The sequence below is a fragment of the Salmo salar genome, chromosome ssa18 (assembly GCF_905237065.1).
Source record: "Salmo salar chromosome ssa18, Ssal_v3.1, whole genome shotgun sequence".
Classification (NCBI taxonomy): domain Eukaryota; kingdom Metazoa; phylum Chordata; class Actinopteri; order Salmoniformes; family Salmonidae; genus Salmo; species Salmo salar.
Window position 1 is genome coordinate 18388804 of NC_059459.1, and position 21947 is coordinate 18410750.

The 21947-nt window shown below is 42.4% G+C and overlaps 1 pseudogene across 1 annotated transcript in view; it reads left to right on the forward strand.

Moving 5' to 3' along the window:
* The window catches only part of LOC106576990 (apoptosis-stimulating of p53 protein 2-like), a 54060-nt pseudogene that overhangs the window by 17733 nt on the left and 14380 nt on the right, over positions 1-21947 (forward strand). The window contains exons 2-11 of the transcript XR_006760336.1: positions 2774-2921; positions 4931-5044; positions 7549-7619; positions 8208-8309; positions 15416-15602; positions 15771-15952; positions 16263-16427; positions 16681-16722; positions 18973-19020; positions 19852-20044. The product of XR_006760336.1 is annotated as an apoptosis-stimulating of p53 protein 2-like (transcript). The remainder of the gene's footprint in view (positions 1-2773; positions 2922-4930; positions 5045-7548; positions 7620-8207; positions 8310-15415; positions 15603-15770; positions 15953-16262; positions 16428-16680; positions 16723-18972; positions 19021-19851; positions 20045-21947) is intronic.

Genomic DNA, 21947 nt, shown 5'->3' on the forward strand with positions numbered 1-21947 from the left:
AAAGGTTAAATAAATCAAATAAGCCAAGCATGATCTATGGCTAATTACTTAATCATTCAATAAAGTGGCCATTTGCATCTGTATTTAACCAAACTACTGGTTAGGTCTGGACCACCTAGATTGCATTATCGGCAGTGATGTTAATTGTGTGTATTGGGAGATTGCTTTTGATTTCTTAGACCTGAGCATTTAAAAAAAGGCCAGAAGAGAACAGTTTATGGTTAGAACGGACTCTTAGAAGGATGGCTACTAGGGCTGTGATGACAATTTTTTCTTTAAAAAATTGTCCTTTAAAAACCTGCTGTATGTAAAATATTGTGTAGTACAGCTTGGAAAATAAATACATGTGACTGGATGGCAACATCATTTGGTTCCCAACATTAGGGCTGTTTAACTAAAGTTAAATCCGCTTTGTGTTTTGTTTCCTTGCCACAAAACTAACAAGTATAACTAACCAGATGTATTACATTTTATTTAACCTTTCTGGTATCATCCAGACCCTACTGGTTACCTAGTTAGGACAATGTCAGTGTTCTAAAAATACAGGTTAAGTGAATGCAGTGTAGTTGATGCCATTTTGGAATCAGCACTAACCTTTCTGGTGCTCTCACATCAAGTGACAAGGAGGGGAATCCACTTTAGACCATTGAGATGCAGTGATGTGGAGCCCACTGTTCTGAACCTATACTACAGCCTGTCTTTGTTTTCACTGAGAGGGCATTAGCTGCACTGCCCTCAGCCTTTGTGCCTGGGTGACCTGAATGTCCCTAATGTAGCCCTCCTAGGCATGGCTGGGCTGCGTATTCTTTACTGTGGTAAAGTGAATAGTATACTGTTTCTACATCACTCTTATAGTCTAACCAAGGGGCATGAACTGAAGAACAAACTGGATCTATAAAAGATGTTATTCTATTTAAGTTAGCTGACATAACAGTACTAAAGTCGACGGGAACGATAGAATGATGTTCCTTGGGCTGGGTTGGGTCAATGAGGGATGAGGCACACACACACACACACACACACACACTGAGTGTGTTTAGTTCACCTTGTACCATAGGTTATCCACAGGAGACCTCGGAATGCGTCCTTTATTTTATAACAGTTTCATTTCAATCTGTCACGCCAATATCTGTGCAGATTACTGCAGAGAGCATATTCCACGAGTGGCCCAAAGCTTCTGAAACGTGCATCTGTTTATGACAATGGGGTTTTCAGCATGGAGGGTCAGCATCTGTAAAGGGCTTATTGATCCAAGTTCACTGAAACATAACAATGGGATTGAGGTTGGGTTCTATTCGTTCAGTGGCGTGTGTTTTTAGATGAATCCACTGTGTTTGAAATCCAATGGGTTTTTAGAGGCATGCTTTCTAGTAAACGACCAAAGACTTTAGTCCCATCTCTCAGTCATTCTCAGGGTTAGATCTCACCGTCTTGAGGCCAATGCAGGGGCAGTCTCGGCAACAATTTCACATTTTCAAATTCCACAGTGAAATTTGGCAGAGAAATGATTTTGGCTGAATAGACAGCCCTTCAGCCAGTGGCTACAGTATTTCTACCCTTCAAAGTGCTCTGCTTGTTAGCAGAAGGGCTGTCATCGTGCCGACAGCCTTGGTTAACATTAGCAGGCCATCAGCAGGGAAAAATGCTAGGTACTCTACTCCGGTTTCCATGTGGATACATAGGAACGAGGGCACCGACAATTATATCTGTTTTATTTTTTTGTCTGATTCCGTTTTGTCTTTTCCCAAATGCCATTTTCTCAGTTTTGTTTTTCAAGGTTTCTGTTTTTGCTAGTTTCAAGTTTTCGATCTCAAAATCACAATTTATTATTTATAGAAAAACAACAAAATTGTATGTTCTAAGTCCACAACGATGCTTAAACCACATCAGGAGACCACTTTTGAGGTTTGTGAAAAATCTAAGAAATGTAGAGTCTTGGGTGTAGTTGCTCTTTGATTAAACTGTTCTCCAGCCAGAGACCATTATTTGGTTAGCTATGTTTCTGTAGCGCTCATGTGATTGCAGAGTTTGCAAACCAAATGGCTACTGGATTAATACAAATAATCACGATACAATTCTGCCAGGTCGGCACAGGCTACCTTGTAGTTAACATTTAATTGAGAAGGTTTTTGGGAAAGCCTTTCCATCTACCAAAAGACGGTTATCATTACATTAGCATCGCTGACGACTACCCAAAGTGGTAGACAAAAACGGACACGCAGACATGCAGTCTTGTGCAGTTGCCTCCAGAAAGTTAAGGGAAATACAAATAATTGATGCAGTTTATTCATTTCATATGATAATCTTGGACAAATGAAAGCATTTTCTAATAAGATCAATACATTTAGTTGATTTCCTACTAAGTTCAATACATTTTGGAATATTGTTGAATTCCATTTTAATGTCTGGATTCCGTGATTCCGTCCGTGTTCTCCACAACACAGATTTTAAAGAGCCCTAAGACAGCATGTTGCTATCAGTGTCGTGCAGGCAGGTGCAGGCGGGGCTTTTAGATGACTATCACTGAGCGTTAGATATGCAAGTTTGATAGCCTTGAAGTTGTCACTGTTACAATATTGATTGTGTTTTTAGGATAACTATTTTTGCCATGTGTCTTATGCCTCAGTGGGCATCTCTGGCCTTCATCAACTCTGATCATAACATTTGTGAAGTTGTTTATGTGAACAGCAGACATTACAATATGGTGCGATTTAAAATGTTAAAGGATGTCCTCATGCTAATATCCCATGTTTGTCTCTTCTCTGTCCCCCAGATGTTCCTGACAGTCTACCTCAGTAACAATGACCAGCATTTTACAGAGGTGCCCGTTATCCCAGAGACACTGTGCCGGGACGTGGTGGAGCTATGTAAGGAGCCCGGAGAGACTGAATGCCACCTGGCTGAGATGTGGCGTGGATCTGGTGAGCCTCCTCCCCCTTCACGCCTGTATATGCCTGACAACTACCACCCCTATGCCTGTTATTTAGGCACCTGGACTAGTACAAATGTCTATGATCTACTGGTTACTTGGGAAAAACACATATTGTCTTCAAAACAAACCCCAAGATGATATAGAACATAGGGAGAGTTTTGAGAGAACATCCTATTTTGGAAGGAACACAGAATAAAGGCTGGCTGTGTGCCAACTGGCCAGATCTTTGTCTGTGTTGTCTCTGACGCTAACAAGCTGGGTGTATTATCTTTGTAGCCCACCACACAGATAACACATCTCTCACAAGTCTCTCTCAAGTGGAGAAATACGACTTCAGCCTTGAACAATCCCCACAGCTGCTCTCCAAGAATTCTTAGAACTCAAGTACCTGGGGTTAGAAGTGGACCGTTTCCATGGTTGTGTGTGGTTGCCATGAGAGACGAGACTGGGTGCCTGTGTTCTGGCTGGAGTACCTCTGTGTCCTTGAGGGGAAGATTTTATAAGTGCTCAAGTGGAACCAGATTAATTTTGCACCTCTTTTTACAAAGCTGTTTTATTCTTTAGGTTTAGATAATTCCAACAAGAAAAAACAGGCCGTGTGTTAATACTGTCCTGATTATTTCACATCCTTTTTTGTTATAAGAGAATCAAATTAAATGTATTTATATAGTCCTTCTTACATCAGCTGATATCTCAAAGTGCTGTACAGAAACCCAGCCTAAAACCCCAAACAGCAAGCAATGCAGGTGTAGAAGCACGGAGGCTAGGAAAAACTCCCTGGAAAGGCCAAAACCTAGGAAGAAACCTAGAGAGGAACCAGGCTATGAGGGGTGGCTAGTCCTCTTCTATCTGTGCCGGGTGGAGATTATAACAGAACATGGCCAAGATGTTCAAATGTTCATAAATGACCAGCATGGTCAAATAATAATAATCACAGTAGTTGTCAAGGGTGCAATAGGTCAGCACCTCAGGAGTAAATGTCATTTGGTTTTTCATAGCCGATCATTGAGAGTATCTCTACCGCTCCTGCTGTCTCTAGAGAGTTGAAAACAGCAGGTCTGGGACAGGTAGCACGTCCGGTGAACAGGTCAGGGTTCCATAGCCGCAGACAGAACAGTTGAAACTGGAGCAGCAGCACGGCCAGGTGGACTGGGGACAGCAAGGAGTCATCATGCCAGGTAGTCCTGAGGCATGGTCCTAGGGCTCAGGTCCTCAGAGAGAGAGAAAGAAAGAGAGAGAGAATTAGAGAGAGCATACTTAAATTCACACAGGACACCGGATAAGACAGAATAAATATTTCAGATATAACAGACTGACCCTAGCCCCCCGACACATAAACTACTGCAGCATAATTACTGGAGGCTGAGACAGGAGGGGTCAGGAGACACTGTGGCCCCATCCGATGATACCCCCGGACAGGGCCAAACAGGCAGGATATAACCCCACCCACTTTGCCAAAGCACAGCCCTCACACCACTAGAGGGATATCTTCAACCACCAAGGCATGCGCAACGTGGTTGGAACGTTTTAAATACATTGGTGCACTAATCAACCATGTGTTTAGTACTTCTGTGTAATGAAGAGAAGACACAATATGTTTAGAGGTTGGAGTGGTTGTGTAACAGGTCAGCTGAAAACATCAACAACAGATCATTGTCCTTCCCTGAGGCAGCACCCCTCAGAAAGATGAAGTGAAAACAGAAGTCTTGATTTAAATGCCTCTCCTTAGAATGTAGCCCAAGTCCAGTCAGTCAGTGTGGTCGGACTGGATTAACAAACCACACAACACGTCATACGACACACACCTTGAGTTTTCCTTCATTTTTGCTGCGCTTGTCACTTTAGTCCTTGTTTGTAAAACACATGAATACTGATAAAACACATTTTATAGGGGGTGTCCTTGTCAATATTCCCAAAGCATGGGGGTTGCACTGCTTCTGTTCTCTAACATCCTAAACCTGTGTGTGTTCTCTATTCTAACCCCTCCCCCCTCATCAGAGCGACCTATAGGAGTCGGGGAGCGGATGCTGGACGTGCTCCAGCATTGGGGGCAGCACAGGGCAGAGGTGCGCTTCTACCTGCGCCATGACCGAGCGCCCAGCAGAGAATCTGGTGAGTTCCCAATGACCTGACAGGACAAAGTGCGTACAGAAGAACACAAGCACACCACACAGATACATTTGGAATGTATTTCAATTGACTGATTTCCTCATATGAACTGTATATACATCAGTCAGTGTAAAGACAATCTCAGACACAGCGATGTGATCAATTACGTAGCAAGTTGTTAGAAAGTAGAAACCCAGACTGCCCTCCCTCCCCACAGGACAGAGATTGAGCAACAAAAGCCTAAGACCCCCTTGATCCTCGTATGCCTATGGATTTCTATTACAAGACTTCAAATTCCAGACAAGCCTTATTAGCATAATGCTCTAGGGCTGTCACTGTGAAGGGATGTTCAAATCACATCCCCATAAGGTTGTTACTACTTTATTTTTCTTCAGGGACATAAAAACTAGATTTTTTTTGTCCACGAGGCGATGTGGATCCTCTGTCCCTCGTTGCATAATTCCTAAACCCTCTACCCTTCACAGCTTGTGTCTGGGATTAGATGGACGTTTTCCTTTCTGGCCATCTTAGCCTGCGCTTGTTTTCCCGCAAAGTTAGCTTGTTTGTTCTGAGGCCATGTCTTCATAGTTAGTTGCCTTGTGATGGACTAAAATTGATTAGCTTAGCATTGTGTTCTTTCCCACAGATTTAGTTAGCCTTGTGGTACAATTAGCTAGCTAAGCAGTGTTTTATCTTCTTTCTCATAAAGCTTGCTTAGCTAGCTGACTATATAGACTATATTATGTTATAGTGGTAGTAATTGCAAGGGACCTCACGATACGATATTATCACAATACTTAGGTGCCGATACGATATTTACTGCGATTCTCACGATGCTGTATGTATTGCAATTTGATGTTCCAAACATATTGCTCACTATGTGTCTGCTGCAGAGACAAGGGAAATCATGTGAAAATGAGTTTATATATATATATATATATATATATATATATATACATACATACATACATACATACATACATACATACATACATACACACATACACACAATGAGTGGACAAAACATTAGGAATACCTTCCTAATATTGAGTTGCACCTCCCTTTGCCCTCAGAACAGCCTCAATTCATCAGGGCATGGACTCTACAAAGGGTCAAAAGCATTCCACAGGGATGCTGGCCCATGTTGACTCCAATGCTTCCCACAGTTGTGTCAAGTTGGCTGGATGTCCTTTGGGTGGTGGACCATTTATTGATGCACACGGGAAACTGTTGAGCGTGAAAAACCCAGCAGTTTTGCAGTTCCTGACACACTCAAACCAGTGCACCTGGCACCAACTACCGTACCCCGTTCAAAGGCACTTAAATATTTTGTCTTGCCCATTCCCCCTCTGAATGGTACACAATTGTCTCAGGGCTTAAAAATCCTTCTTTAACCTGTCTCCTCCCCTATATATACACACACAAACACACACACACACAGTACCAGTCAAAAGTTTGGACACACTTACTCATTCAAGGGTTTTTCTTTATTTTTACTACTTTCTACATTGTAGAATAATAGTGAAGACATCAACACTATGAAATAACACATGGAATCATGTAGTAACCAAAAAAAGTGTTAAACAAATCAAAATATATTTTAGATTCTTCCAAGTAGCCACCCTTTGCCTTGATGACAGCTTTGCACACTCTTGGCATCAAGGCAAAGGGTTGCTACCTTGAAGAATCTGTTTTATATTTTTGTTTAACACTTTTTTGGTTACTACATGATATATAAAATAATACCTACTCATTCAAGGGTTTATTTATTTGTTATTTTTACAAATCGATGTATTAATATAATATTGTCCAAAAATAATATTGCGATATGTAACTATCAAAACATAGTTCTCCTGGGCTATTCAGTTCATTTGTCATAGCAATACCTTATAGGCTAATTATTCATTCAGAGTTAGCTTAGCATGTTATTGTGCCCCTGAGTAGTCCCCCAGGCCTAGCCAATGTTTGTAGCAGATTTTGTCCAAAACTATTATGTAAGTTGCTTGTTCACGGGCCGGTGCTCGAGGGATGAAATCAGTTCCACTGGCTCCCTAAGACACCCTCAACACATAGACACAAATACACACACAGTCAATGATCAGCCCCTCAGAGACCCAGGGCACTGTAGTAAATCCTGAGATTATGACCGTCTCTGGGCGACACTGATGTCTTTGTGCTGGCTGAGTGGCTTAGCTCGTCGCTAACGCTGGCCCGTCTGTGTTTGTGTAACCTGCTTGTGACTCCTCCCCTCCATCCGAAGGAGCCTATTGCAGAACGTATGTGTGTGTGTACTGTATGTGGTGTGTCAGTGTGCGGTGTGTATATAAGGGTGAGAGCGAGAGACGTTTGCTTCATTCATATCAGCTTTAGTTCCAATGAACACTTTGCGTGAGTTTCTCATAGTTTCCTAACAGGCTTGGTGGCTTTTAATGTTAGTAAGGAAAACTTTTTATGCTTTACTCTTCTCTCTGACTGTTTTTGACTGAGGTTTTGGATGTGTGTTTCAGGTGGCTCACGAGGATCAGACTCCAAGAGGAATGGAGTGAAGAGCACCTGGGATAGACGGATGGAGAACGGGGTGAGTTCAGAAACCAGTGACTTTAGACAAACGTCCGCTTGTTCGCCTTTTGAAATCCAGTTTTTCATTCAATCACTGTGTAGTATAGTTGCTACATTGCTGATTTCTGAACCCCCTCTACATTTTCTGTCCTATGAGTCATTGGATTAGTCAATTAATCAAACATTAACTTTCCCTCTGACTTGTTGTGACTCATTGATCTAGCTCTTTTGAACTTGTTTTACCATTTCCTCTGCTGCTCTTTGTATTAGTAAACTTTTAAACCTGTAACATCTAAAGCTTCCAAAGAGGAGAGGGAGAGAGGGGAAAAACGAGTTCAGTTACTCCTGTGTCACCAATGACGCAAAAAACGTCCCCATATTTGAACACGAGTGTGTGCTATTTACCCACATGCAGAGACTGTACTTGTCCTACTTAGCTTCAGGCCTGTCTTGACACAGATGCAAAACACACAACATTTGCTTTGGAGTGAGAGATGATGTGTTTGTATATGTACAATATGTATGTGTGTCTTACTTTGCCAACTCTTTTTCTGTGTGTGTGTGTGTGTGTGTGGCTGACCGTCTCTCCTTGTTGTACCCTGCTCAGGTGTCGGCCCCACGGATGGACATGACTCTGGCTGAGCTGCAGGAGATGGCTGCCAGACAGCAGCAGCAGATAGACGCACAGCAACATCTCCTCGCCTCCAAGGTAACGAGGGAGGGAGGGTAGAAAGATAGAGGGGGGGGGGGGGCAGTGGAAAGGAGGAGATGAGACATGGAGGAAGAAAGAAAGCGAGGGAAAGAGGGGGTGGGATGAAAGCGAGAGGGAGATGCTAAGAGCGAGAGAAAGTGAGAGGAAGATGAAAGAGGGCAGGTAAAGTGATGGAAATAAATGGAGAGGATGGAAAACAGACGAGGGGGGATGAGAGAGGGGAAGATTAAAGGCGAGGACAAAGTGATGGAGAAAAGTGGAGGCAAGGCGCACAGAAGGCGAGTTATCAGGGAGAAAAAATATATTTTCTGGAATAGAAAGAGATTGCAAGATATCCCTGTTGATGTAGTGGCCTTGAGCGGGTGACTTAAGGGTGACGGTAATACACAGGAGAGGAAACACACAGCTAGTGCTGAGCAATTAACCGAAATGTCGGTTGTTTTTGTTTTTTAAAATAACTAATTGACCGACGTTGTTTCAATTATTTGAATTCCATTTTGTATGTTTTTCTTCCGTGAGGTCAATGCGCACATCGCACTGTTTCTCTAGAAATAAGTCAGATCCAGCCTGAACTGTGCGATGTAGTAGGGTGTTGTATTTTCCAACAGGCCAATATTCTACATAGTTTAGCGCATAAAACGTGGTAATTAACTATACGGAACAAAAAATATAAACGCAACAATTTCAAAGATTTGACTGAGTTACAGTTCATATAAGGAAATCAGTCAATTGAAATAAATGTATTAGGCCCTAATCTGTGGATTTCACATGACTGGGAATACAGATGCATCTGTTAGTCACAGATACCTCAAAAATAGGTAGTGGCGTGGATCAGAAAACCATTCAGTATCTGGTGTGACCACCATTTGCCTCATTCAATGTGACACATCTCCTTTGCATGTTGTTGATTGTGGCCTGTGGAATGTTGTCCCACTACTCTTCAACGGCTGTGCGAAGTTGCTTTATATTGGCAGGAACTGGAACACGCTGTCGTGCACGCTGATCCAGAGCATCCCAAACAGGCTGAATGGGTGACATATCTGGTGATTTTGCAGGCCATGGAAGAACTGGGATATTTTCAGCTTCCAGGAATTGTGTACATATCCTTGCTACATAGGGTCTTGCATTATCATGAGGTGATGGCGGCGGATGACTGGCACGACAATGGGCCTCAGGAGCTCGTTACAGTATCTCTGTGCATTCAAATTGCTATTGATAAAATGCAATTGTGTTCGTTGTCAGTAACTTATGCCTGCCCATACCATAACCCCACCGCCACAATGGGGCACTCTGTTCACATCGTTGACATCTGCAAACCGATGCCATACACGTGATCTGGGGTTGTGAGGCCGGTTGGACGTACTGCCAAATTCTCTAAAATTACGTTGGAGGCGGCTTATAGTAAAGAAATTATCATTCAATTCTCTGGCAGCAGCTCTGGTGGCCATTCCTAAAGGCAGCATGCCAATTGCACGCTCCCTCAACTTGAGACATGTGGCATTGTGTTGTGTGACAAAACTGCACATTTTAGAGTGGCCTTTTATTGTCCCCCAGCACAAGGTGCACCTGTGTAATGATCATGTTTAATCAGCTTCTTGATATGCCACACCTGTCAGGGGGATGGATTATCTTGGCAAAACAGAAATGCTCATTTACAGGGATGTTAACAAAGTTTATAGAGAAATGCTCTTTTTGTGCTAATGGAACATTTCTGAGATATTTTGTTTCAGCACATAAAACAGGGGACAAACACTTTATGTTTATATTTTTGTTCAGTGTACAATGACCATAATCCATTGTGCATCTACTTGCCCGGTCAGTTTTTTTTTTTTTACAACTGCTACAGAAGAGAGAAGAATGCGTGATCGTGATGTGATATACAGAGCAGCTGTTGCTTCGCGAGGTATCGCTACCTGAAAATAAGTGATTGTTAGTTAATATTCAGCAGTCATAGAAGTATGCCGTATTTACTTTGAAGAACTACACAAATAGTGACTTTGTCAGACAGCATAGGCAGCAGCTCTATAGAGATTACTTGGAATTAAATAATAGTCCTCAAATAAAACAAATGTAATACGTGAACGACCGGCTCGAATCGGTCTTATGTAGCAACATTTGAAATGGTGTTTTTTACATTGGATAAAAGTAGAGGAACAATGGGAAAGTAATTCTGCTTTGAAACTTGATTAACTTGTAACCTCACTTTTGAGAAAATGGCCCTTGAATGTTTTGGTACCTACAGGGGAGAGTTCTTCTTTGTCTACACCCATTCAGCATTGTTGTAACCTTTTTTATTTAACTAGGCAAGTCAGTTAAGAACAAATTATTATTTGCAATGATGGCCTACTGGTGAACAGTGAGTTAACTGCCTTGTTCAAGGGCAGAATGACAGATTTTTACCTTGTCAGTTCGGGGATTCGATCCAGCAACCTTTCGGTTACTGGCCCAACACTCACACCATTTTAAGCTTTAGCCCCACCCATCTCTTTTAAGGATTTACTTGTGAGGCTATGTACAAAACAACCAATGATTTCAAGACTAAAGGCTGGCTTATACTACGGGTGTGTTGGTAAATGTAATCTGGAGTGCCAGAGTGTGCTCTGGGCATTGGTAAACTCAGAGCATTGTCAGATTGTCCGTTCGTAAATTCAGAGCGTTTCGCTCTCGGAGCAATCAGAGCGCACGCTGGATGCTCTGGCCGAGGCGTGGGGTTGATCCAAGCGTTCTGACCTAACAGCAGCTGTCAAGCACCCAGCTGTCAAACTGGCTAACGTAGGGTAGCTTGCTAGCTACTTCCTGACACAAATGAGAGAACAGCTCACTCTGACCATTTTACTCGCCCTAGCAGAGCTATTGAATTACGCTTTTTTGCCAAAGTTTACTGATACCAGACATATTTAACGGGTATTGAGCGTTCGTACATTCGTAAATTATTATGCACTCTGGCACACAGACGAGTGCTCTGAAATCGGAGTAGATAGCCAGAGCGAATTTACCAGATACGTCAATCGACAGTTGTCGCAGTGACATTCTATTGAAATGGTTACTTGCATAGTGGAGTCTTTTTTTGTTTAGACATGTAGGTAGCTATCCAAACAATTAACCATAATCCCAACTCATAACGTTACTACCCTGCATGAATCTGCAGGTAGCTAACCAACCAGTTTCAATGTTATCTAGCTGACATTAGGCTATAACTAGCAATGCAAATGGCTCTGAGATATGAATAATATTACTACAGAGATTATACACGTAGTGTTAGCTAGCTAGCCAGCCAGATAACGTTAGCTAGCTAGCTAACAGTACACTTTAACTTGAAATGAAAATGACTTTTTGACAGAATTATAAACGTGTGATATCTGAATATCTAGATAGCTAGACTCTCTTACAAGTATACATGGATGGACGCTTCTCCCTCTTTGTCACGGATGCCATGGTTGCCCTTAGTTTGAAGGTGTTATCCGGAGAGGTGTTTGATATGTTCTCTTTTCAACTCCTTCTGCATATTTGCAATAAAACACCAGAATTTTCTCCATCTCCTTAGCTATCATACTCTAATTCCACTGATTTTCAAAACTCGGCCCTCCAGAAAGTGGAGAGCAACACTTGTGCAGTTCCACTAGCTGATATCTTTCAAAACAGCACGTTAGAAATGATTACCTACACATACTGACCAGCTCATAATATAGACAGAAGTTGCCACATGGCAGACCAATCCGAACTCATCTCTCGGCATGTTCAGCCAATCATGGTTAGCGTGAAGGTTGCTTTCTTTTTTTCTTGGCTAAACCAACTAGGCTCATTATTTTAACTATTTTATTCGTATTTACAGATGGCATACAAGTTTGTTATTAAGGCACATGAAAGTTCAAATGTTCCAGAAGGCATTTCTGCCCCAAAAATTAATACAACTTTTAAATGGTGCTCCTTTGAAGTAGTGACATACACCTAGTTTCCTGAAACGAGTCTCATATACACAACAGAAATATTTTTAAGTAATATAAATAAATAAGTGATAAGCAGTAATGGGCAGTCACTACCATTTTAGGACTTTTTATTAATTGTTTTATTCTGTGTTACAGCATTCAACCCACATAATGCATAGTGTATTTAATGTATAAAATAATCAAAACCAAAATTGAAAACTGATTATTTTTTAATAATCGAACCAAAAATGAACAGACCTCAAAGAGCACTACACACATGAGGTGGAAAATAAGAGATAGTTGTGTAGATGAGTTGTGGCACATGTAAGAACTGTCGTGTCCTTGGCATCATTAAAAGTGAAGACCTGTTATTTTATCAAATCAATTATCTGTAATTATTATTACGTGATTAAACTATTCATGTAAATGTAATTAACTAGGAAGTCGGGGCACCAAGGAAAATCTTCAGATTACAAAGTTATAATTTTCCTAATATAACTCTTCAGATATTTTAATATCTGATCAATTAGTCTTCTTATTAATGAATTATTATTTACGTCAGTCTCATTCCAAACGTCGAAAATTGTTGGTTATCTGCACGAACCCAGCCTTTACTATAATTCATCCATACACCAATTGGCTTAATCATTTATTTACTAACTAAATAATCACAGAAATGCATAAACAAACAAACAGTAGATCTGTTACTAACGAACTGAATTTGGTAAAAGGCTTTTATGTACTCTGCGCCATCATCTTGGAACGCCTTACAAAATACTTTTAAACTGGAAGAACTTGTCCCGATTGGTATTTTTAAATCACTGATGAATGATCTTGAGACTGATTCCCTGACCTGTCAATGTTTTGATAGGGAAGATTCCCTAGTGGGCTAAGCTGATGTGACGGCTTGGTGGTCAAAGGGAAGTGGGTGTGAACTGAGCAAGAGCGGGAAAGACAAAATGGATCACACACTATACCACTATAATTATATTAATTTAAATGCTAATCCTTTGCACATGAACGCTCACTCATTCGGGAATAATTGCAAACAATATATATTTATGCCCATGTGTCGTGATCTTTTCTGTTGGAATCTGTCTGCTGGAGAGTTCATCTGAGTGTCTCTCTCTCTCTCTCTCTCTCTCTCTCTCGCTCTCCTGAAGATCAAAGTCTTTCATGGTTAGAATGTATACTTCAGAGTACCATGCAGAAATGTTCTGATAGAATAGATGTTTCGGCGGTTGTCGGTCTTCGCATCCCAGTTTTCCAGAATTTCTAGCTGCAGAGTAGTAATTAGTATCTAAGATTTGCTCTTATTCTGTAGGGATCGATAGTCTGAGTTCAACCATTTCCAGCCGTGTAGCCAATGTTCCACGTGGTATGGTTAGGAAGTCTAAACTATTAGCAATCACAGCTCACACTGTGGGTTTTCTCAGTCTTGGTACTCAAACCTGTGCCACCTTAGTTTACACCGAGGTACGCGTGGTCTGAAGAGGATTTTCTTAGGAGGGGCTTTTATTCGTAACAATAGGAAAGGTGGTTCTATGATGCCTGTTCATGTCTGTGCTCACGGGGGCGGGTCAATGACTTAGTTCAACTTTAAAGGGAATTACAATTCTTTCATGTTAAAGGTCTAACATCACATTACATAATTTCACAAATAGTTTCATCTTTACTCATTCATTTTATACAATAATTAGATGCAAACCTCATAACGGAGGCACCTGTATAAACATAGTTAGAGTAATGTGACTGTATTGTCTTTCATGAGGTCACAAACATGAAACAAAATGGACCGGGTCAAAGCTGGCTTCTCCACCGACCGTTTACACATTCTCCAAAATATGGATATTGTTCCACTCTCAAATTCTGGAATGTAGTAGAATTTGGCGGGAGTTCCTTTGTTCTACTGTTGAACTCTCTCTCTCTCTCCATACAACATGAAAAGGGGGAGAGAGTCTCCGCCAGGAATTTATGACCTGAGATAACAGAACCTGGGTGTAGGAGAGAGTGAGAAGCCATGTGCTATACCCAGAAAGGGCCACGTCATGCCAGAATATTATTGTAGGATGTAGTGCAGTAAGCCTTTGAGTTGTATTTTCCCCATCTCATTAACATGTGATTCTGGTCATCAATCACTATAACCATGCTTCAAACAAAGGACTTTTTTCAGATACAGAAGATGTATTGGCTAGATGAGGGCGATAGGCTGACGCATTACAGTTTGGTTGATTTGATGGGTTTCTTTCCCTCAAGGGGTCTGTAGCTGCTGAGGCATCTTGAACCATAGTCTGTTTCCACTGGTATATTTTTTTGCTTACATTTATTTATCAAGGCTCAAGTTTCATGGAGATCAATGCTCTTGTTTCAAGAGAGACCTCTCTCTCTCTCTCTCTCTCTCTCTGTCTCTCTTTCTCTCTCTCTCTCTCTCTTTTTCTCTCTTTCTCTCTCTCTCTCACACAGTCTCTCTCTCTCTCTCTCTCTCTCTCTCTCACACACACAGTCTCTCTCTCTCTCTCTCTCTCTCTCTCTCTCTCTCTCTCTCTCTCTCTCACAGTCTCTCTTTTCTCAGCCAAACTGAGGAAAGTGTTTTTTTCCCTTTAGCCTTTGCTTGGATCAACACAGTCGGTTCCACGCTGCGTGCCCACCTGTACTGCCTGTCTGTCTTTGCTCATCCTAACTGTGTTTGTCAGGGGGAAGCCAGAGGATAGCACAACAGGCTTCGGAATGTAGCCCTGAGAGAGCAGCCATATAAACATGCCGTACCATCACCACAGATAACCTGTAAGGGAGCTTAATAAAGACACTGTTTTAGGAGATTCCTGTCATGTTTATGGCGCAACGAGTAGATCATTGTTCGACTTTCTCACCGCAGTGATGTTCGGTTTGTCAAATGTTCAGTTCTAACTAATGATATGGACTGAATGATTGACAGGACAGCATGCCAAAAGCACATTCAACCCAAAAAACTTAATAGACATTGCAGACAAATCACAATTGACGTACAGTAGTTGTACCCCATTGGCCTATTAAAATGAGCAGTTAAAATGATCCATTATGCAGTCTATGGAATTATAGTTAAGCACTCTGTGCAGTGGTGGTTTCTGAAGCAAGCAGGGCTCCGTAACCATCCCGTCTTCTTTCTCCCCTACCCCTCTCCTCTCTCTCGCTCTTTAGGAGCAGCGCCTGCGCTACCTGAAGCAGCAGGAGGAGAGGCAGCAGCAGCAGCAGCAGCAGCAGGCATCGGACCAGGAGAAGCTGCGGCGTCTCAGAGAGAACGTGGAGAACCAGGAAACCAGGCTCAAGAAGGTCCGGGCCCTCAAGGGCCACGTGGAGCAGAAACGCCTCAGCAACGGCAAGCTGGGTGAGCACAGTGTTGCAATGAATGGGCAAGGAATTGGTTGTTTGGTGGATTGATTGAGTGGAGAATTGATTGGTGGATTTGTTTTGGATGACTGACTGATCGATTGGTTCTAACCTGTGTGTGTGTCTGCATGCGTGTATCTTTCTCCATCTCTCTCTCTCTCTGTAGTGGAGGAGATAGAGCAGATGAATGGTCTGTTCCAACAGAAGCAGAGAGAGCTAGTGGTGGCTGTGTCCAAGGTGGAGGAGCTCAACAGACAGCTGGAGATGCTTAAGAACGGCAAGATGGACGGCTTCAAAGACAACCAGAGCTCTGTGGCTGAACTGGACCACCTCTACAAGGAGCTGCAGGTGTGTGTGCTTCGAGTTTGCACTTTTGGGACTATTGACAATTCCGTTGTACCTGGATAACTCAATCCCAGGAGCTCAATTGTTTGAAAGTATTTTACATATGCGTGCCGTTTGACCCATGTCTGTATTTTCAAATCACTTACATTTAGCATGTGGCTCGTGTGGGACTCAAACCCTTAAATATGCCTACCACCCTGACCTAACTAATCAACTGAGCCATCAGAACCACAATTTCAAAGCCTCATATGTCCTCTACCTTGTCCTCCATCCTAGTTCAGCTCTCTAGCATGTCATCTTTTGTCCCCTCTAGCTGCGTAACAAGCTTAACCAGGAGCAGAATGCCAAGCTGCAGCATCAGAGAGACAGTCTGAACAAGCGCAACCTGGAGGTGGCCTCTATGGACAAACGCGTCAGTGAGCTCCGAGACCGCCTCTGGAAGAAGAAGGCCGCTCTGCAGCAGAAAGAGAACCTGCCGGTGAGTACGTACACACACACACGCACGCACGCACGCACGCACGCACGCACGCACGCACACACACACACACACACACCACACACCACACACCACACACACACGGATGCAGAACACTTACTTTGACATCTCAAGACTTGGTCAAAGAAATGGAAATATTTACATAGTGAAGCATACCCCATCAAAAGTGATAACCTGAGCGCCCCCTAGGGGCTGGAGAGTATAAACACACTGTATCTCTGTTTACCTCTGAAAGCCACAGATGCCCTGGCCCTCAGAGCCGGCCCCTATCAAAAAAGTAAGACTCCTCAACCCTGTCTCTCACTGCCTTTCTGCACTGACAAACAAATCACTGTCTCACAGGACTGAAATACCCTCTGATCTCTCCTTCCACAGTTCACTTGTTCTATCTCTGTCTATTCAGCGTTCTTCAATCATGGTCCCTGGGACTCACAGAGTGGGGAAATTTCCCCCCCCCAGCCCACTACTATAACACTTGATTCAGTTATTTTAGTGCCTGTCTGGAGCAAAAGCCTGCACACCTGGTGGCTCCCAAAGATCAGGATTGAAGGAGTTGATTTCACAGAGTTGATTTGCTATCTCAGTTTACACTCAACACTCCCTCTCTTCAGCCCAGCTTGGTTAAAACAACTGCAGGAGAGGAGTGGAGACTAGAGCACAGGCAGGCAGATAGGAATGCCAGAGGAGATGGTATCAGGCCTGAGCTCTGACATCCACTGCCTGTTATCTCTCTACCCCTCTTCCTCTGAGTTGTTTTTGACTTCTGTGGTTTCCATGGCACTTTCATAATCTATGTTAACATACTCGGTTCTGTCTTTGAAAGATTTTGTGAGGAAATTGTCAGGACATGTGAGATGTAGCTATAAGTGGACAAGAACAACATGTATGGGTGAGGAGTGGTTCAAATGGAAACTCGAGGGGTTGAGGTTGTGGAGGATTTGCTCTGGCACTGAAACTGTGTTACTGAATCACAGGCATGATTTATTATCATTTCACATGTTACACGTGGTTGGCAAAATATTTTCTCGATCAGAGGTATTTCTATAGAAAACCCAAACCTCTGTCAAACTAATAGACAATCCCTGGTGATTTGGTGGTCTTATTGATTCTGACACTCTTTTCTTTCATTTTGAAACTAACTTCATGTGGTGAGTTGAGATGCATCTCTCCATATAAGTAACTTTATGCTTACTAATCCAAGTTTGATCATTTTAATGGGACATATCCAACATTTTTCTACTTCACATTCATCTCCAGCACCACCCCAACATCAACATCTTATGTGAAAATGGCAGGTTTCTATTTTAGTTTTTTTAATCAAAAAGATGCTCACCAGATGATGAAAAAAAAAAAATTATAATTGTTTCCGGATGATGTCATCACGAACACTTTTGACATCTGGAGTGTATCATGTGATTTTTAACCAACTACTTAAAAAAAAGTAACCTTTTATTTAACTAGGCAAGTCAGTTAAGAACAAATTCTTATTTACGATGACGGCCTACTAGGGAACAGTGGGTTAAATGCCTTATTCAGGGACAGAACAACAGATTTTTACCTTGTCAGGTCAGGGATTCGATCCAGCAACCTTTCAGTTACTGGCCCAACGCTCTAACCACTAGGCCACCTGCTACTAAGCTTTGACTACTCATAGTTGGTTAAAATCACATGATGCCCACCAGATTGTCGTAAGTGTTGCCGAATGGTGTCATCGGAAACACTTATCTACCTGTTTCCTTTTGACTTCAAACATAGACACCAGCCACTTTCACTTATGCTGATGTTGGGGTGGTGCTGGAGATGATTAATAGGAATTTGAAAATGTTGTACACTTCCTTTTAATGTGTGTATGCCACTGTGATCACAATGTTCCCTGGTTAATATATTTGCAGAGAGAATGCCATAACCTGCAATGCTGTATATAAACTGTTTATGAGCAAATAGTCTGCTTTGTAAGCACCTCTGGATGAAAGTGTCTACTCAGCAAAACACCTCCTGTACCACTAGATCCCGCTCCGATCTGCAGCGCTAAAACTCACTGAATGAATAATACAGTAGTGGAATGAATCCTTCCTTTTTAATATCCATACTTAATCCTTTTATATAAATGAAAACCACATGTCACAAATGGAAAAGGATTTCATCCAATATTGAAGAAGTCTACCTCTCGTTTGATGAAGGGAAGAGCTAAGATAAAGGAAGGAGACGGCTGAAGAGGTAAAGGTGTAATATGTGTATAGGTATAACATATGGAAGCAGAGGAGCTGAAGGCTGAATAGAGCAGGACTCGCTGAGGAGGTGGTTCAGTGACAGTCTCCCTGGAGTCATAATGTCGTCACCCGGCAGGCATGTTTCAACCACACTGGTCTCGAAAGGCTAGCCTGAGAGATACCAGCCTAGAATCACCTCGCCTTGCTCTGTCTCAACATATGGGAGGAACTGATCAATAGTGACTTATGTACTTGTATGGGGTTTGACTACCAGTGTGTTCAAACTGCTGTTGCCTTTTGTGTTTTTGTTTCTCAAGAATGGCTTCCCTGGTAAGGAGAGGGCTTCTAAAGACACTCATCCGCAGGTACAGTAACTGATGACAGAGCTGGACCTGACATAGACACACACTGATCTCTTCTGCATGACTTGGCAGAGCAGCAACAGGCGTAGGATTTACTGCACCCCCACCCCACCACCCATTCTGTTTCCAGTAACGGAGTGCAGTTGATTTGATCTGTTTTTAAAGGTCACGGCTTAACTTATTTAATCTGCTCTGTTGCGTAAAGACCTTGTTTCACACAGCTGCTAAAGTTAGTTTTTTCCGAAACAGAAAAACTTTCAGATCAAGGCTCTAGCCGTGTTAGAAAGTAAAGCGAGCTGGTTTGGTCCAAATGTTTTTGCGTTAGACTTGATCAGGCTTTATGTGGGATAGTTGTGGAGTATTTTTCAACATTGTTTAGCTCCCTTAAAGATTTCCTCCAGCGATTAAAAAAAAAAAATATATATATATATATATATAACAAAAATAAGGTTTTACTGTTGAAAAGCGATATCCCAAGTATAAATTCAGTAAAGTACACATACTAAATTAAGAGGCTTTGGTTAAGTAAATCGGGTGAAAAATAAAGTGAAAAGGAGTGCCACTTTAAATGAGCTTTTATCATATTTTCATCCATAACGTCAACCACTCTGTGTATTTTGGACTAGTGGCAAATGGATGTTATAGTAACTGTCTAATCTACTACTAAGCTGAGGGAGTTTTCACTCTTTATGTACATCTGTGTCTGTGAGTGACCCTTCCCACTGATGCTCCCCCACTCATAACCAGCTGAATCTGTGTGTTTGTCTCTCTCTGTACTGTCTGTCTAACTCTCTCCCACTCATCCTCTCCCTCCATCTCTCTTGCTCCCTCTAGCTGCCCTCTGATGGTCCGGTGGGTCAGCAGCAGCAGGGTCCGTCTCGTGTGGCGGCTGTCGGCCCGTACATCCAGTCGTCCACCATGCCTCGCGGCCCAGTGAGACACGAGCTGCTGGTCAAACCTGCTGCCTACCCCGATGGCACCGCCACCCTGCCCGCACACCCAGAACCCCAGGACAAAGCTAACACAGGTGAGACGGTGACCCCGACCTTTCACCTTTCCCATCTCTCTTCTTCCCTCTTGGCCCGGGCAAAGTGAGCCCGTCAACTACTCTGCTGAAGTCTCCACCTCACCTATTTTGCTCAGTCTCTTTTAACTATGGTGGGTACTCTATACCTCAGTTGAGTGATTAACAAAGTCACGATGACGAGCTTGTTAAGAGGTTTGACATGTGACTGAGTCCCCCACCCTCAGCAGGAGCCAAGGATTCTGGGATACCCCTGTTAGTACAGACGGGCTCTGGTTGTGATGTGACTCTAAGCTCAGAAGGTAGCCTACTGCCTGTGTCCTCTGGTGTGGCTGTTTCTTCTACCAATGCCCCTAACCAGAGATCTAGGATCAGTTTACCCTACTACTGATTTTAACTTAAAACATTAGAGGAATTGATAAGATACCTGACTTTGAATCAGTGGTTAGGGGCTAATGAGGTCTCTTGGCAGCCGTGACACATATATCGTGCTGTGATTGAATCAGCCATGAGGCTGTTGCTGTGTTTTTCCTCCACTCAATGGAGACTTATCTCTGCCAGGGTGGAATTCCAGCCCTTATGTTGCTGTGTCATTGTGCAGTCAGAGGTTGAACCAGGGAACGCTCGGTGGTATCCTCTTCAGTTTGGGTAAATTGATAGTAGCTATCTTACCAATCTAATGTACATTGGCACTCAGTAGTGTTCATTTGATTCTGTAATGACATACTTAATCCACCAGAGGGGGTATAGTGCAGGTTGCATTGAGATAGAATGATCATATTGCCCTTTATCACATGCTTCGTAAACAACAGGTGTAGACTAACAGTGAAATGCTTACTTACACGTACTTCCCAGAGATTGATTTAAAAAAATCAGAGAAAAATAATAACACAAGGAATAAATACACAATGAGAAACGATAACATGGCTATAAACAGTACCAGTCAAAAGTTTGCACACACCTACTCATTCCAGGGTTTTTCTTTATTTTGCTATTTTCTACATTGTAGAATAATAATGAAGACATCAAAACTATGAAGTAACACATATGGAATCATGTAGTAAGCAAAATAGTGCTAAATAAATCAAAATCTACTCTATATTTGAGATTCTTTGAAGTAGCCACCCTTTGCCTTGATGACAACTTTGCAGTTCTTGGCATTCTCTCAACCAGCTTCACCTGGAATGCTTTCCTAACAGTCTTGAATTAGTTCCCACATATGCTGAGCACTTGTTGGCTGCTTTTCCTTCACTCTGCAGTGCAACTCATCCCAAACCATCTCAATTGGGTTGGGGTCAGGTGATTGTAGAGGCCAGGTCATCTGATGCAACACTCTCCTTATTTGTCAAATAGCCCTTACACAGTCTGGAGGTGTGTTGGGTCATTGTCCTGTTGAAAAACAAATTATAGTCCCACTAAGTGCAAACCAGATGGGATGGCGTATTGCTGCAGAATGCTGTGGTAGCAATGCTGGTTAAGCGTATCTTGAATTCTAAATAAATCATGAGTGTCGCCAGCAAAGCACACCCACAAACCACACCTCCTCCTCCATGCTTCAAGGTGGGAAGCATACATGCGGAGATCATCCGTTCACCTACTCTGCGTCTCACAGACACGGAGATTGGAACAAAAAATCTCAAATTTGGACTCATCAGACCAAAGGACAGATTTCCTCCGGTCTAATGTCCATTGCTCGTGTTTCTTGGCCCAAGCAAGTCACTTCTTCTTATTGGTGTCCTTTAGTAGTGGTTTCTTTTGCAGCAATTTGACCATGAAGGCCTGATTCACACAGTCTCCTCTGAACAGTTGATGTTGAGATGTCTGTTACTTGAACTCTGTGAAGCATTTATTTGGACTGCAATTTCTGAGGCTGGTAATTAACGAGCTTATCCTCGGAGGAAGAGGT